The 16336-nt window shown below is 42.1% G+C and overlaps 1 long non-coding RNA gene across 1 annotated transcript; it reads right to left on the minus strand.

Moving 5' to 3' along the window:
* Positions 1 to 656: 656 nt before the first annotated feature.
* LOC125307077 lies at positions 657 to 15977 on the minus strand. The gene is made up of 4 exons (XR_007195651.1): positions 15897 to 15977; positions 13507 to 13590; positions 11877 to 12376; positions 657 to 1539 (listed from the first exon to the last, which is right to left on the minus strand). It is a non-coding gene; the product is annotated as an uncharacterized LOC125307077 (long non-coding RNA).
* Positions 15978 to 16336: the final 359 nt, after the last annotated feature.

Genomic DNA, 16336 nt, shown 5'->3' on the forward strand with positions numbered 1-16336 from the left:
GTGCATTCCAGGCTTGCCTGTAGAGTCTAGGGTGGCATTATATTGCCATCCCATAATGCCATGATGGTTTGTGCTTGCTGACCCCCAACTTTAGCATATACAGTGTTTCATTCAACACATGTAGTTTTAGCAGTGTACAAATGCCTATAAAAAGTTCATTCACTAAGTAAACCTATTTTTAGGGTAAGTTTGCAGTGCCGATATAAGCTGTTTCATTGTCTTGTAAATACCCTTCTGGGCATGCTTATCCTCTCAATGTGGCCAGTGAAGAGATTAACATTGTATTGGTGTGCTTTATCCTCATGATGAATGCACATTTATTTGAGAGAGAGAGATGTTCACTGTACCTCTTCCTTCATGTGACAGTTCACTCAAAATGCACACATCCTCTGTAGTATTACTTTGTTGGACAAACAGCAGCATGCAGAAATGAGAAATTGCACAAGCTTTTTTAAATATTGTAGGTTTCTTAAACACTTGTTGTAGTATACAATCTACTGTACTAGCCTATGTTGTGTGCTGTCCAAGGTCCTGCAGTGATAGTCTCTCAGTGTAGCAAGAACTGTAAGTGTACATATGTGTATTTGCATGTGTCTGTTCTGACAGTTCAAATTTTACGAATATATGACACAGACAGATGAGAGTCAACCAAGGGAAACATCTTTTTTGTTGTTATTTATTTAATAAATATTGCACTCTTCACTTAAAAGCGTAAGGAATAGACACTTGGCTTGTTCATGCGCCCACACACCGTGCACACACACCACAACCATTTCCATCTCCAGCTACACACCATTATTTCAAAAAGACATGTGCAATCTCACATCACAATATGACTTCTGTCTATTTAAAGAGTAAAGGCAGTAATGGAAATCATTTACACCAAACTCGTATGTCAGGAACTGACATTGATGGTGAGATCGAAACATCATAACGGCATTTTAAAAAAACGGGTGGACAGCAGTAGACAGCTCACATTTATTTTGCTCAAGATCTCTTGTCATAGACTACTAACTGAGCATGACAGTAAACAGCTCACACATTAAGGCACTTAAAGCACTGATTCATCAGCACATCCCAATTCAAGGAGCACACAGCATTGTGCTTAGCATAGCAGCTAGAGTAGACCAGCACAGCAGTCAATCTAGCGGTCCAGGCGTACTAGATAAGGCTCTCAGGACATCACACCGCTGATGCTATTAGCATATTTTAATGAATGCAACTAAACATTTGAAACAACAAAGTGTGTGTGTGTGTGTGTGTGTGTGTGAAGGGAGGGGGTTGTAGTAAGCAGGTGCTTAAAAGGAAAATGGTAGTAAGCAGGTGCTTAAAAGGCAAATGGTAGTAAGCAGGTGCTTAAAAGGCAAATGGTCCTGGAGAGTATGATCCCCTGATGGCCGCATGTGGTCAGGCTGACGATGACAGGGCGGCTGGATGGTCAAGCTGACGATGACAGGGCGGCTGGATGAAGGCTGACTCTGACTCTGAGGCTTGTCAATTCACATGTTTCCTTCTTCTATTGCAGTGCTCTTCAAAACCCTACAAAATGCAAACAAAATACATGTTAGTTGTTGACAGATCAATTAACCAACCTTTTTAACTCACGTGTTCCAGCCTTGAACCATCCATTTGCATTTTCTAACATATAAAATATTTAAAACCTCCACAGACGATTGCAAAGCATGGAATAATGGTTAGAGTTACTTCCACTCTCCTCAATACACGCACACACACACACCCACCCACACACACACACACACACACACACACACACACTGTCTCTTTCTTTGTCACACGCACACACACACACGCACACACACACACCACTGGGGAGAAAATCCCAGATTAATGTTTGACACGGCATGTGTGTTCAGACACTCAGACATACACACTCTGACCATCTGGTGCCTTTGGGTGGGAGAGACTGGAGTTTCCCCAGAGCTTCTACAGGCCAGGTCACTGGGACAGGAGGGAGGGGTGCTGCTAGACATGCTACATCACACCTTATTGCTTAAACACACACACACACACACACACACACACACACACACACACACACACACACACACACACAGTCACATGTCACACCCAAATAGACAGAAACACAGACATTCTCACAAAAAAGTAAAAAGAAAACGCATAACCCTTACACCCTATTCTTGTTCTTGCCAAACAAACCAGACCATCTCTCTCTCTGTCTCTCTCTGTCCCTCCCTCTCTCTCTCTCTCTCACACACACACACACACACACACACACACACACACACCACACCTGCTCCTATGGCTACTGCTCTTGCAGAAATCCTACACAGGCCTCGTCCGGTCACCAGAGAGCTGGGACTCCAACTTCAGAGATGAGATGGGACTGTATGGCGCTGACAATATTTTGTCAGCTCTGCACAGGAAGAGTGCAGTTGTAGACATACCATAATATTATCTAAACTGTTATCCTTTCCTTGCTATGTTTTTCTCTAATCAATGTTTCTAAAAAAACCTGTTAATTTGATTACATAATACTACGATAGGTAGTGATTATTCATTGTGCTGATTCATAAAATACAGCCTACACATACAGTATACAGTATCATAAACATATTCACTGCAATAACAATGACAAATATACAAAAAGCTTTTCATGCTGGAGGTGTTTAAATAAAAGTCCTCTCAGCTACATCCATACAGTGAGTTCTGGGCAGGGAAATCTCGTTTTCTCTCTGTAATACTGTTTCTCATTCGTCATCCCTGAAATACACGTGCAAGTGCCTGTGCCCCACTATTACCAATTTCACCAAATTACATATAGAGCAGTTTCTGGACAATTTAATCTCTCTAGGGTACTTGGCAGGACCTTTTCTCCATCAATTTTCACCCTCTAACTCATTCAAGGCCCTTCTCTCTTTCTCTTCTCCTTTTTCTCTCTTTCTTTATTTTCCCTCGTTTCTTTTCCCCCTCCTCCCGCCCCGGGCCCTTAGACGGCATGCAGCTTATGCTAATGACTGGCCTTTCATTCTCACACTCATGCATGCTTTCTATCCACACACACACACACACACACACACACACACACACACAGATACACTCTGACACACACTAGCATAACTTTAATGCTCATCTTAAAACACTGCTCTCAAATGAGGCCTCATGCACATGGTCCCCTACATGCACAGAGATGCACAAATGTACAGGTCGACTCCGAACCTTTTCTCTTAGACTCTCTGTCCTAGTCTTTCTTTTCTCTTAGATTCTCTGTCCTAGTCTTTAACCTTTGATACATCTTAGACTCTCTTTCCTAGTCTTTAACCTTTTATACATCTTAGACTCTCTGTCCTAGTCTTTAACCTTTTATACATCTTAGACTCTCTGGCCTAGTCTTTCTTTTCTCTTAGACTCTCTTTCCTAGTCTTTAACATTTTATTTTTCACTTCTGCCTTCTCACATTTGCATATGCTGAATATATGCAGAGTTGTTTGTTTGAATGAAACACTACCGGTTCTAAGAGATTAATTCCAATGAAACTGCAAAACATGACACAAAACATCTCTATCTTTGCAGCAACTCCCCAAGCATCGGTGTGAGAGAGTGTGTGTGTGTAAAAGACATGTTTATGTGTGTGTGTGTGGGGGAGGGTGCATGTGTGTAACAGACATGTCTGTGCGTGTGCATGCGTGTGTGTGTCTGTGTGTGTGTCTGTGCGTGTGTGTGTGTGTTATTGTGGGCTGTGGGAGAGTGAGGGGTCTGAGTAGTCTGCAATACAGGGCGGGTGGCTGAGTGAGGGAGAGCTCCCCGCTGAATAAGAAAGAGCCAGTTAGACCCATTGTTCATGGTTGAAAGTGAACTTGAAGAGAGGGTATGGTGTGTGTGCGTGTGTGTGGTGTGTGTGTGTGTGTGTGTGTGAACAGGGGAGGGGGACCTGTTTACTAAAGTCATGGGGAGGAAAGGGGGTCTGGCTGATGAATATAAAGTGCTACTCTGAAGGCTGACATTCCCAGGCTCTCTCTTTCACACACACACACACACACACACACACACACACACACACACACACACACACACACACAAGCAGCTGCGGGGGGAAGCGGGCTGACTTCTCTCAGACACTTTGACAGCCTCGGCTTTTTCAGTAGCACATTGCTGAGCCAGCCGGCCGCGCTCCCCTAGCAACAACACACACACACACACACACACACACACACACACACAAATACACACACACACACACACACACACACACACACACACACACACACACACACACACACACACACACACACACATACACAAATGCCGCTAACCCCTCTCTCCTTCCCTCCTTCTCTCCCTCTCTCTCCTGCATCCCAGAGACGACCAGGGAGGGATGGAGGGAGGGAGAGAGGGAAAGAGAAAAGGGGTGGGGAGGGGGAGGAATACAAAACAGAAGTGGATTAAGAAGTACCCCCTGCTCTGACTCTACCCCGCCAGACGTCGGCTGCAGTGAACTTGAACTTGATTGAGATCCTCGTTTTCAGCCGTGCTAATGAGATTACTCCAACCTCCTGATATCGTAAAAACACAATCCATTTCCAAGGTGCCATCTCAGCCTCACTATGAGGAAACACCAGTTCAAAAACAATCAGCGAGGAAAATAATAAACAAAGGACTCTCTTTTTTTAGGCTAAAACACGTCCAATCTGAATACACAAGTTCTGGAGGCATTCCTGATTCACTTGTTAGCTACTTGTGTAACTCTAAGTCATAAAAAGGAACCAAATGTACTAAGCTTATTGAAATGTATATAACCCAGGAATATAAAATAGAGTACATTTTAATCACAACCATATCTCAAGGTCCCTTTGTAATAGAGGGGTCACGTTGAAGGGGAAGGGAGAGTTTAAGTGTTCCCTAGTCTCCTCTCTCATTTTTTAAATCTCTCTCTCTCCCTTTCTCTGCCTGATCTCACACGCTGGCATAAAAAGGCATAATTGCGTTCAATTTATTTCCTGCCTTTAGGATTTGGCAAAAGTCAGAGGTCCTGTCTAATTTTCCACTGCTTTATCACAAAGCAACGTGCAATAACTCTTCAATTGACCGCGGATCCGATTACTCCAAAGTCTGTCTCATCACTCTCAGTAACAAGAGGGATGGAGGAAAAATGTACACAGGAAGCAGAGAGACAGGAAGAGCATCTCTGGCAGACACTTCATAGGGAAGGAGACTTGTATTCTACTAAGGGTTTCTTTAGTGTGTTGCCGGTGTAAGACGCCAGTCAAGTGGTTTTGCCACTGTGTATACGTATATCACTGACTTGGATCAGGCCTTTAACACGGTGAAGCATGCATCGCATCGCATCACATCCTGAGTCACCTCCAGTGTGGGAACCACTTTCTTTGGTGGCTTTAGAGTGAGCCAGAACGCGGCCTGGGATTCCCCTGGGCAGAGCCTTTCACCAGCACTCTGACAGAATAGATGGGGGGGGGGGTCTGAAAGCTCCCCTGTAGACGTTACAAAGCTGAGAACAACCCTTCTGCGGATAATCTCACTGAGCCCCAGATTAAGAATGAATCTGCAGCTGAGCAAGCTGCGCTGGGGGTCGTATCATTCACAGAAAACACCGTCCACTTTAAACCAACACCGTCTGCTTTAAACAAACAGTGAAAGCACTGACATTTTTTTTTGCACTTCAGTTTTATGTTGTTGCTGTTACATGCATAACTAATGGTAGGGGTGCGGGATTCACGTAGGCCCCGATGAGCTGGAGATGTTACATGCATAACTAACGGTAGGGGTGTGGGATTCACGTAGGCCCCGATGAGCTGGAGATGTTACATGCATAACTAACGGTAGGGGTGTGGGATTCGTGTAGGCCCAGATGAGCTGGAGATGTTACATGCATAACTAACGGTAGGGGTGTGGGATTCGTGTAGGCCCAGATGAGCTGGAGATGTTACATGCATAACTAACGGTAGGGGTGTGGGATTCGTGTAGGCCCAGATGAGCTGGAGATGTTTCCAGCGCTGTGTCTTTCATGCATGCCCTTTTGTGACTGTCTGTTCCAATCTTTGCTTCTTACTCGATACAGCACTTGACATGGTGCTTTACAGAGCAGCTGGTGGAATCAAAGACATTTTGAAGGTTGTAGCCAAGGTCAGATTTGATAGGAAGAGCATTTTCCTCATCAAAAGCATTTTGTAGTTAGATTTCTCAGTAGTGCTTATTTCTTACATAAGTCATTAATAGCACGACAAAATAGTGCATTAATAGCACAAACAATCAGCAAAGGATCTAGCATTATTTAATGCACTGCCAAAATGCCGAAAGCTTTCCTACAAAACAATGCAAATTTGCCAATCCTTTTACTGCCATACATAAAGATATTTTGTTTTCTCCATAAATCTGAGAAAAAAAATATGCCTCAAGGTCAGTACTTATTGAGGACACCAAACAACAAGCAGTTTATAAGTCATGAGTGATCTCTTACGTAAAACATCAACAACAATGGCATGCAAAACAGCGCCTTTAATGGCAGCCATACATGTGTGTGTGTCCATTACGTTCTGCCCAGACGCTAGATGCTGGTTGGCCTGTGCTATTCACATGCCAGCTGCTGCATCAGAGTCGCACGCACACACACAGGCAGACAGTGCTGCCCCTCCCCCTCTCTCATGCACACAAACACACACACACACATACAGACACAGGCACATGCATATACAGACACACGCATACACCATCACCCTATGAGTCTCGCACAGACACATGCACACACACCGTACCCACCATCTTTCTCTCAATTACCATGTCCTTTCTAGAATATCCACACGTGTCTGTTTGAATTAACTCGTCCTGTTCTGTAAGCCTGGCAAATATGCTCTTTTCTCACCTTCCCTCCGTTTCTTCCTCTCTCCCTCCCTCCCTCCCTCCCTCTCTCTCTCTCCCTCTCTTTCTCTCTCTCTCCCTCTCTCTCCTCCTCCCACCTGCTCTCTCCATCAAGGTAAAGACACTGTAGCTCAAGTTCAAACATGGCGTCTCGTTTAGAGCCATTTAAGGATTTTCTTTCTTCCATCTTTTCCTCCAGTGACCCTTTCCCTACATTTCTTGTCCTTTTTTTCGCACGCTGCACATATCACTCCCGCTGTCGTGGGCTGTCTTGCATACATTATCTCCTTTCCTCTCTCACTGCTCTTTTGTTTTGCGTGAAATACTGTTTTTGCCCCTAGTGTAAACTTTCTCCATCTGTCTCTGGGGGGTTTCTGCATCTCTGCCCCTTCTCTATGCGAGTAATATATTGTAATGTTGATTTAATTAATTGCGCTCCCTACTGATGTGGTTGGACAGCCACTCTCCGTCTGTTTTCTTGTCTACATAGGACATGGCTGAAGCACATTTTAGGGGGGAAATTGCAGTACTGAGGGAAATAGTGGCATGGTTGCATGAATTACCATAATATACCAAAAGTTGGTAACACTTTACGGTAAGGGTACATGAATGATCATGAATTCATTCATGATGAATCATCAGGAATTGACATGAGTTCATAGTCTCTTATTCATGACCTCATGCATGAACGACACATCAACTAAAGCATAAGTTAAGGTGGGTACATCTTCTGATTTATGATTTCTTAAGCATGATCATCATGATTACATGCATTTAAGGTTAATTACTCATGATTTCATCATGTTTGTGGCCCCTCAACTAAAGTGTGAACAATGACATGTGCTAAGATAACTGCACCAGTTGTGATCAAATTGGAATTTAAGTAGTGATGACCACATTTTTGGCAGAAAAAGAAATCATCATGATCATTCTTAATAAATCATAAATTATAATGATGTGCCCACCATATTTAATGCTTTAGTTGATGTGTTGTTCATGTATGAGGTCATAAATGACAAACTATGAACTCATAAAATTCCTGATGATTCCTGAAAATTCCTGATGATTCCTGAGATATTAAGGAATAAAGTAATACATAAATGCTCTTAAACGTCTGAGCTGTATGCGGTGCATATGTGACTGCATGGCAACTGCTTCAATTAAGCTCACTGTACATACTCCATATGTCCCATTCATCACTTATGGTTGATGAAAAGCCTGTCCATTAACATGCTACATCATTTACATACACCACGAGAGAGAGAGAGAGGGAGAGAGATAGAGAGATGAACACACTTACAAATACATGGGAGAGTGAGTGAGTGTGTGTGAGAGAGAGAGAACCACAAAGAGGCCCTCTATTCTTTGATAGTTTTGAGGGACTTTTGACGCCAATTTAGGCATCTGGTTCTGTCTGGTCGGCAGCATCTCCCACCCTAGCCTGTCTCCCCCTGTGCCTCTGCCAGCATACGTGCAGACAATGGGTGGGAACAGGATTCTGGTCCCTACTAAAGTAGCATCCCCCCACCCACACACACACACACACACACACACACACACACACCCACACCCACACACAAACACACACACACACACACACACACATACACACACATACACACCCTACTCCACCCCTGCATAATGCCCCAATTGTAGCAATGGAAGTGAGGAGAGGAAACATAGTGCTCATGCCATGTGCTGTTTACTAACACACACACCACACACACACACACACATACACACACACACACACACACACACATTGTATAGACATGCATGCATGCACATGAACGAAACACACACATGCACACACAGACACAGCACTATTTCTCTAATGGCCATAACATGCAGCCAGGCACTGTCCACTTCAACTTGTGTGTGTGTGTGTGTGTGTGTGTGTGTGTGCTGTGCGTGTGACTATATACTGATAACCATGACTATGTTAAAATAATTTTAAGCACATTTTGTATTTTGTTTACACTGAATTAGAAAGAAACTGTGCCCACATATTAATCTATTCACTCTTAAAACCACACATCCTGGTTTCGTAAACAGCTGTTTACTTTGAGCTACACATCGCAGAATGTCCGAAATGACTAAACTCAACTCAAGCACCCACCAAATGACACATACAGGCAGCAGCACAAAAGCCTTTTCCATTTGCATTGAAAGCTTTGCATTATCAGATCAACTTAACCAACAATGAAATAGAAATAGAGTAAAATACAAATGGACGAAAATGAGATCTGATCTGTAACAACACCATACTGTTCCTTGTTGCTACGCCTTCATTTATTCTGAACGATGCCAGCATTATGAAGTGTCTCATATGACCTTTTTTTACTTTGTATAAATTAGATACATTTCCAAGATATACAACAGTGGTTAAACATTGAAGAGGCTGCACCTTATTTTTTCCAGTCACTGTTCAAAATGCTCAAAACTGGGTGATAGTCATTTACCTCTTAAAGGCAGAAAATCCACATCTCAAAATTCATGGTAGAGCACATAATTAATGCTTTTCAGGATGTGCTGCACAACAATTTAGCATTACCATCTGACAAGCATATATTCACCATGCGTACTAGCACACACACACACACACACACACACACACACACACACACACACACAGGAGCCACACACACACACACACACACACACACACACACACAAACACATGCGCGCACACACACAGGCGCACACACACACACAGGCAGACAGTAATGTCTCCTATGATCAGTCATTCCCTTCTGCAATGTTTATATTAATAATAAGACTAAGAACATGCCATGCAAACAACACACTACTGCCACCAGTTCATACGGCAACATAAGACATCTGGAACACAAAAGCTTTTCCCCACATCCCTCCATTCCCCCTTCTTATTGTGTTTCTCCATGGCGCACGCGCGGTTGTTTATGCAGACGGTTTTCATTAGGCCTTGAAAAATGCAAATGAGGCTGGTGAAGGCCACTCCCCCCTTCTGGTGCGAGATGCTGTCTAATTAAAAGCTAACCTTTAAAGGTACAGTATAGATGAAAGGATGTAGGGGCTTTTTTAAACAACAGACACAAAACAACATGTACAACTGGTCACATTTTGTCTATAGGTAGTCTATCTTTTGCCTCAGGTTGCAGTGTCAAACACATTGAATAAAAAAAAAACATTACAGCCATGTATTGTTTAAGCCAAATGCCAGATAATTCTAACAACAGACTAAGTTAATTATTTGCTAAATGTTTACTTCACTGTGAATCCTAACTTCTAAATCCACATGAATGGTCATTAGCTGTACAATTAAACTGCATATATAATTCATGACGTTTAGAATTGCCATTGAATTGCTATGAGATGTCTCACAGTGTGTGTGTGTGTGTGGTGGGGGGTGATGAGGCCCTATATCTTTAGGCCTCTTTATTGTGTAATTTTAAGCCAGTACAGAAAAGAGCCGTCTGCTAAGGCGCTGCTGTGCCTTTAATAAGGGGCTCGGCCTTCTCGGCTCGTTTCTATGCAATTATGTTAATATGAGGATCCTGTCTGGTCTTTTTCATTAACGGCTGCGGTTGCATCATTGTTTCCTTTATTTGCAATCTCTGTGAAGCAAATCCACCAGCAATGCTTAGCATTCAGTGGTTTTCCGTAACAGCAAAGATCGACTGTGTAGCAAGTAATCTTTATGAGGATGGCTATGTAAATTTTTCAAGCAAGGGCTAATGACTAAATTCGTGCATTAATAGGTTAGCAGGATGACTGATAATGCGCACCGTTTTCATTTTTTAAGGACAACGGTTTCAAACAAAACAGACAAGGTTCCTCGGGCAGTAAGTATGCGAATGATTTCTATTCTTAGATTAATATGGCACATTACGATATCGAGGGCTTTGGTGATTTTCAGATGACGCATTAATCCATCCCACCATTTTCCCTCTCATTCGAGTAAGGTACACTACCGCTCATCAGAACGGTTATTTCAGTTCCAGCATATCTCTCAACCAAACATGAGACCGAGTCTCTCTCCATCACCTTCACCGGGGTTCTCCCCTGCGCATATATTTTTTCAAACGTAATCGTTGACGTTACATTTTTCCTACCACAATAAATCTGTAATATGTCCAAGGACCTCTTAGCAATGAACGAACATCAGATGATTATGAGTATTCGATTAGTTCTGTTAATCAACTGTAGACAATGTGCAGATAGATTTAACAAGGAGTATACTCAGTATTACAAATATGTTCACTAAAATGCATCTTATGGATGTTCTCATGCCTTACTAAATAAATGCAGAAATAAGCATTTACTTCATATAATATAATGATGAGAAAGGTCTAACCTCAGGGTGGCCTTAGATACATTGCTTAAAAGGAACAGTGTCAATGTAATGATTTTATGTAAAATTACCCTATAGCGATAAGGTATATCCCTCAAACCATATAACCTAATCTAACCTAAACATAAACATAAACAGTATTAACATTAAATTCAGCCATATATCTATCCATTTGAAAAAAAGTGGTATCAAGTAATAGTGTACTTAGCTATGTGTAGAGGAAATAAAATATTTGGTGAAGACACATGAGGGTGTGTGTGTGTGTGTGTATATGTACATGAATATACAAAAATGTGTGACGCAGAGGGTTTCTGCATACATACAGTATGTGTGTATACAGTGTGTGTGTGTGTACAGTATATTGTGTGCACATGCGAGTGTGTGTGTGTGTACGTGTCTGGGCGTGTGTGAGGGTGTATTTGTGTGAATACATCTATGTATGTTTATCTATTTATATGAAATAATTTAACGCGCTGTGCAAACCTCATAATACAGTCTGGTAGTTTGTGTGTGTATGTTGCATTTGTGATGACATGCTCAGTTAATTATCTAGATGAAATGAGTCTAAATGAGCAGGCGACACTGAAAGAGGCCGCTTTAGGTGGTGGTGGTGCAAAGTGGGGGTTGGGGGTTAGGTGATGGTGTCGAAACCATGGCAAAGAAAAAACAAAACGTTGATGGCGTTGCCTACCTCATGCCAACACAGCCATTTTAGTTAGGGCAGGCGCGAGTCTCCATCAAGATGGCTTCTGGAGAATCTCAGCCAGGCTAGTGGCAGCGTTAACAATTCCCCTTCCCCTGCTCGAAGACGCCAGGAGTGCGGAAACCAACAGCCTCTTTGTCCCCTGCGTTGGCACCAGGGCCGGAGCTTGTCGGTCCTTTTTCGCACCCCTTTCTTTCTGCCATCCTCCTGAGGGCACAGATGGCACGGAAAGCTTCCGTTGATGGAGGGGAGGGGCAGAAGGGTGTGTGTGTGTGTGTGTGTGTGTGTGTGTGTGTGGTGGGTGTTTGTAGAAGGAGTGTAAGAGGGGACTATTATTTCTTTTGGATGATTGTGCCATTCACCCCCTTCCTCCTTCTCCTCCTGCCCTCGTCTCCTCCAGCAAGCCTCAGAGTGTGTGTGTGTGTGTGTGTGTGTGTGTCGTCTCCTCCAGCAAGCCCCAGAGTGTGTGTGTGTGTGTCGTCTCTCCACTGTGAGGAAACAGGAAAATAAAGCACAAGAAAAAAAACGTTTTATTACTGCCAAACGGATGTCATGGCAACTACCATATAATCTTTCTTAATACAAAACAGGGGGCAAATTAATGGTAATTCCTCTGTAGCTCTCACTGACTAGCATCACCATAAGCAGCTCGTAGTAGAAGCTACTATGTCACAGGATGATTTCAGGATAACACTTGTGTGTTGTAGATTATCAAAAAAATGTATATCTAAATAAACTTGGTGCTTAATCTCATGCCCAAAACCTTACATTCATAACTGGAAGAAATCTGGCCCATTTAAATGAATGAATGAAAAAATAATCCTGAAGTGATATGACCAATAAGGCCTGTGTACATGTGTGCCATAACGGCCATACATGTCCTTCATCAGGAGAGACCTAATCACATTGGCTTTCATAAATGTGGCCATAAATAGGGAACTAGTCAGTCTACTTCATAAATGGGGTAGTTACAGCCGTTCCCCAACCCAGAATGTGTGTGTGTGTGTGTGTGTTTTTGGGGGGCTTAACGATCGCTTGAATATCTGTGAGTATTGTGGGTGTGACGGTGGGGAGCAGACAAATAACACAAAACAAATCAAAGCAACAGAAACAGAAGAGAAATCAAGTGAGAGATGAAACGGACCACGCTGTGTAAACAAAGCAAACACCGAGGAGCCAAGTCGCCATGCTGTCGTCAGACGGAGTTTTTCATCTCTCTCCTGCTCTCTCTCTCTCACTTTATTTCTCTCTCTCTATCTACCTCTCTCGCTCTCTTTTTGTCTTTCTTACAGCGCAGCTCAAAGTGAACGGCAGCTTCTGAACCTGCTGCTCTGCCAATCTGGGTCACGAAACAGCCACTAGCAGAGATATTACATGAGGCTTTCTGCCATCCTTCCTCACCTGTCTCTAGTGCACATGGGACATAGGAAAAGCTCTATTTTTTTAAATCCATAATGAGAGTGTATTTCTATAAAGAATGCTTTGTCATTCATAGTCTAAATGCTATCTGCTCATACACACACTCGGCTAGTGTAAGTGATCCAACTCATTGTTTGGCTATTACAAGAACACAGCACGCAGTAGTGTATGGTTGCATTTCATGATGGTGCAAACTCACCATGTAGGCTTGCTTCTTTTGCTTCTTGCTTCTGTCAGGCTAAGAGTCATTACAGATGTCGTTGATGGGGGATTTGGACCGTACCTAGGCAATAACAGACACACACAAAAATACATATAGACATGCATATGTTTTGAGCACCTGACCTTAACCTACAACTATATTGCATTTCTGGAGGCATCCATTCTGTTCTTAATATGCCACAAACATGTGCGAGCGAATGAATTAAACTCCCTCGTGTGCCATTCAATAATGAAATTGGAACATATCCTTATAACAGACAGTTATAAAGAAGGTCTATAGGGTGCTATGCTACTTACACAAGAGCATAATATTGCTTTTTGGTGTAACCGTATGGGAAACACTGGTCACTGTGGCTGAATACCCACAGCATGCAGTGCTACAGCTGAATGGTTTCAAGGTGAAGTTCAATTACATTTCAAAGATGAGTTCAATTAAGCCCATCCACCAATGTGTGCTGTTGACTTTTTCTTCTTGGCAAGAGAGAGGCTCAAATGTGTTAAAAGGTAGTTTTGAAAAGGGAACTCCTAAGCATGTACTCTTATCCTATTCATGCCACTTTAGGCATCTGTAGTTTCTCCAACAATAAACAGATACAGTTTCTTATTTTGTTGTTACAATACCTCCACGGAAAATAATAGATTGAATCAACAAAGGGAAACATTCAAGATGTTGTTCCTTTAGTTATAACTAAAACAGAGAGCAAGAAGAATGTAATTTCGTTAAATAAAAACAGCAACGTACATTTTTTGTTTAACCAATTTCCTTACATTGGTCCCCTTTTTGAACGCAATATGGCACCATGACGTCGAAAAATTGTTCAAGCGAGTCCGATGTGTTCTTATACACTGACATTGGATCACACGTTGGGTCTCATCAATTTATCAACGCTTTATTGAGAATATTAGTTTCAGATTTGTAATAGCTGGTGACAAGAGGATCGCCACTGAATCTTACAATCCTATTGTAACCTGTAGGAGCGAGCTGTCTGATCGTGGGAAAACTGTGTTGGGACATTTCACAGTCCAGTCAAACTCTCTGAATCAAACCAATTAGCCAGAGCTCTGCTCTAGACTTTGGGAGAGACGCCTTCCTTTGAAGGCTGCTGTAGGGCCAATTGCCGCAAGTGGTTATTGGTTGAATTTAAATGGATTCCCGGATTGGGTCCTCGAGGCCCGGCTATTGCACTCGTCTTTTCAGTTTTAGCTAGGGGTAGCTTGAAGGGTCGTGTCTCGGTTCTGCCTTAAGAGGGTCTTTGCGTCGTTTAGAAAAATTGAAATTAAAAATAATTGTTTTGCGTGCATGGTGGGATAATGGTTCACTAGACTATATAACTGCATGGGCAGCATTTACGTGCTTTGGCAATTACAAGGCTATCCTAAATCATGAGGATATTTTAGTTTCACAGAATACAATCTGAAATGTATTAAGTCATTCAAAGCGATTTACAAAAGCAACTGGTGCAGACCTGGTATAGGCCTTATTACTTTAGATGCTCAGTGAGAGTGAGACATTGTTTGTGTGGAGTTGTTTGGTGCGCGCGTGTCAATTTTTCATCCCCTGTAAGACCAATTCTGAACGGTAGAGCGAAACTTTACCATTAGAGATAGAGTTACAAGGGTCAACTGTTTGCTAAAAAGGAAGTTCTACACAGAGTAAATGTCAAATATAGGCCATATTGTATAAAATAGCTTAAAGGACACGATCACACACCTTCAAACACAAGCGACTCAGCAAACAGTGTAAAGAAACAATATTTTCTAAAGCAGTCTATCCTATTTATTCCATCGCATTGAATTCTAACCACATTATGAATAAATAATAATAATAATAATAATTTCTACATGATTTAATAGTTAGGCATGATTTAAGCTTAACATAACATTCATAATTTATGTCAAGCCCAGCTGTAGCCCACGGTTAGAGAAAGTTTAAAGCCTTTTTTGATAGTTTCAACTTTAAGGCCTAGGCTATTGCCAGTAAAGGACTTAATACCTACACAACTTAGAAATCCTCTATAGGTCACATATAGGCATATTTGTCGACTCATCTTTGTCGAGCATGGTCAGGCATTTTAGATGCAAGAAATGTTATATAATTCAAAACTGTTCCTCGTTGTACCTGTGCAGAATATTTCATATCTGTATAGACCGGCTTACTGCAACAACACATTGCAGTTACTAATGCTAACAATGCAAAATACAAATGTGCGATGCCATAGGCCTTATCTTGCATGGACCTACTTGTGGCCTAGGCCTACTGCTAAAATAATTAACCACGAAAAAAGTAGCCTAGGCTAACTTAATTTTAAATCTTAATAGCCTAACTTAATTTGGTGATATGTCTCTAAAGACACAGTTACAACTCACCTTTGTTGTTCGCTTCAGACTGGCCGTAAATTGCCTATTTGTCCTTGATACTTATTCGTCCAAATTGCTGTTTTGGAAGCCATTTCTACTTTCGGTGATCTAGCTTTATGACGACAGATTATCACTCATACAGCTAGATAACCAAAGATAGCAACCGACTTCCTTTTTATCCATAAGCCTGACCACGCATTGCCAGGACCTAGCCAGAAAGGATACACAAATCATATATATAACTCCATATGCACACATGAAGTACAGTCCTCTCATTGATTACATAGATGCACAATATGTCATATTTATCTGACGCAGACTATTATTACCATATAGGCATACCTGAACCGAATGATACTGAATAGAGAATAAGAAGGACTACATTTTATACACATACTGCATTCAATGCATGATTATATAGGACACCCCCCCTCCCATACACACAAAAA

The sequence above is a fragment of the Alosa alosa genome, chromosome 14 (genome assembly GCF_017589495.1).
Source record: "Alosa alosa isolate M-15738 ecotype Scorff River chromosome 14, AALO_Geno_1.1, whole genome shotgun sequence".
Taxonomy (NCBI): Eukaryota; Metazoa; Chordata; class Actinopteri; order Clupeiformes; family Clupeidae; genus Alosa; species Alosa alosa.